Source organism: Notothenia coriiceps, unplaced genomic scaffold, assembly GCF_000735185.1.
Source record: "Notothenia coriiceps isolate Sejong01 unplaced genomic scaffold, NC01 NC01_scaffold00014848, whole genome shotgun sequence".
NCBI lineage: Eukaryota > Metazoa > Chordata > Actinopteri > Perciformes > Nototheniidae > Notothenia > Notothenia coriiceps.
Genome location: NW_011347549.1, coordinates 1 through 2,361, shown reverse-complemented (window position 1 = coordinate 2,361; position 2,361 = coordinate 1). Strand labels below are relative to the sequence as shown.

At 42.1% G+C, this 2,361-nt stretch overlaps 1 long non-coding RNA gene across 1 annotated transcript; it reads right to left on the bottom strand.

Annotated features, from left to right (window-relative positions):
* Positions 1 to 198: 198 nt before the first annotated feature.
* LOC104948682 (uncharacterized) lies at positions 199 to 699 on the bottom strand. The gene is made up of 2 exons (XR_798721.1): positions 648 to 699; positions 199 to 317 (listed from the first exon to the last, which is right to left on the bottom strand). It is a non-coding gene; the product is annotated as an uncharacterized lncRNA (long non-coding RNA).
* Positions 700 to 2,361: the final 1,662 nt, after the last annotated feature.

Below are 2,361 nucleotides of genomic sequence, written 5' to 3'. Positions count from 1 at the left end.
CCAAGCGATCTACCCACACTACCTTTGAGATCAACGTATTGAGCACCCCTGATCTATAGCATATCAATATCTTCCACTTAAACTGTTGTCCAGAGCATCAGCAGTTTAAAGAGTGTAAAAGGGAAGATTGATATATTTTCTGACCAATTTCTGCCAAATGTAAAATAATATAATTAAAAGAACATTGTAAAATGTACCTTTTGAAGTATGTCTTACAGCATGGACTTCAGGCGATTCCTGTCCCTCTGCTGTTGGCAATCTGGGTGTCTTCAGGTTCTGAGGGATTTTATTCCCCTCAGTTCGTAGAATAGTCTCCTCTGTTGGGTTTATAAAAATTAAAAGCTCTTCATTAACTTTACTGTAGAAATGCTGACCATAACCAATAATATTGGAGAGGAAATTGATCACACTTGGAAAAGAAAGAACTATTTTTCCCACTTCCATGACTGGTCATATTGCTGTAACCCTGACCAAAGGTATGTCATAGTGTATATACTGCAATTGTAGCAAACTAAAGTGTTTATGCAAGACCAATAGTAAAAGACAGAACAACAAATCCAAAATAAAAACGACCGCTAAACGTTTTTTGTGAATATTTTATAAACTGAAGCACTTATTTTTTCTACATTAAATTACTAACAACATACCATCAACGGCAGAAGCAACGTTTCCTTCCTCTATGTTCCCGTTACCTCCTTCTTTTTCTTCTTCTTCATCATCATCACTACCAAGAACTCTTTCTGTTGGAGATATACCGAGTATAGGTTAAACATTGTGAAGCAATTAGAATAATTGAGAAAAAAGACATAATGACAAATAACATATGGCCCTATTGTGATTTCATCCAAGTTCTTTCCATGAAACTCTGCTAATCTCCCTTGCTCAAGTGCCATTAGAATTTTGCTGATCTTGGCAAGTTGAAGTGTCTTCTCCGGTAATCGATAGAATTCACGAGGAATTCTAATATCGTGACCAAGAAAGTTGGCCAGCTGGTCCATTTCTGTGTCTGTCATGTTCAGCACGGGGGAAAGGATTGCAGCATGCTTTCTGAGTCTGGTCGATGTCAGTGAGTTTGGACACTTAGCACCACATGTTTTTGCAAAGCCACGTATGCAGTCTGAACCACGGAAATGTGTCATAGCTGTAGGTCTTGCAAACATATATGCATTGTCTTTTAGAACCCCACAATCTTCTCTATACTTCACTAGGAGTTCTAATGCGCACAGCATTTTCGGAGTCAGAAGAATTGGAACTGGTCTGCCTCGCTTTCCCCTGATGACAATCCTTGAGAAATGTCTGCACAGTTTTTTTTCCACTTCAGAGAGTGCCCAGTCCACATCCTCGTGGGGATCAGAAGTGTCCCTTGACAGAAATGCAGTCAGCGGCATGCTTGCTACTTCTCCTTCCCTGCGTCGATTGAAGAGGATAATCTGTGTTAAACACACCTTTGCCAGTTCCGTCCAGGACATTCTAGAAGGTGTTCCAGATAGTTTACTGCTGCACTCATCTTGCATCGCACTGAGAAACTGATGCATTTTTTGAACATCCTCAGTGAATGGCATAAGAGTGGGAACATTCCATTTCGATTCAGCAATGTTCCTGAGAGCCGTTGAAGAAATCATCTCGTTCCATTTCTCACGGTGAACTTGTTGAAATTCTGTGGCCTTTCTCACAAGTTCATGATTGTTAGCTATTAACCCATGAGCTTTCAACAGTTTGCTGACCTTGACCAGCGCATGACCAAGTTTGCAAGGGATGGAATCTGAAATGTTCCAGTTCCACTATCATAGCCACAAGTGACCTTAACAGCTCTGACCGTCTCCAAGTACTTCTTAGGATTAATTAAATCCTCCAGACTGGTGACCTTTCTGCCATTGTGAATTAACTGTCCCAATTCTCTCATCTTCTCCCTTACATTTGGTTTGTTTTTGTTGGAATTCCCACCTTTGTTCAACAAGTGCTGCCCAAGATCAGTGATAACATGAGCCTCATCCCATTACCCCTCCTCGACTCCTCTCTTCCCCTCCTCCGGGACTTGACCCGGAAATCGATCAAGACACGCCATTTTGAAGGACGTCCCAATAGCTGAAATGCACACGGAGGAGTCGAGGAGGGGTGAGGGAGGAGGGGTGCGGGAGGAGACGAAAGGGAGGATACACGAGAGCAGACTACGCGGAAGTGTTTTCACTACTCGCGTATAAAAGCCCCGCCCCCACCTTCACAGCTGGTCGATTTCAACAGAGGAAAACCGACCACTGGAAGATGAGTGGAAAAGCGTCACATAAATGTATAAGTGCTCACAGCTCCGTGGGAATGATTATGTGCAATTCATTTCTTAAGGCTATACTAACAATTTAAGTC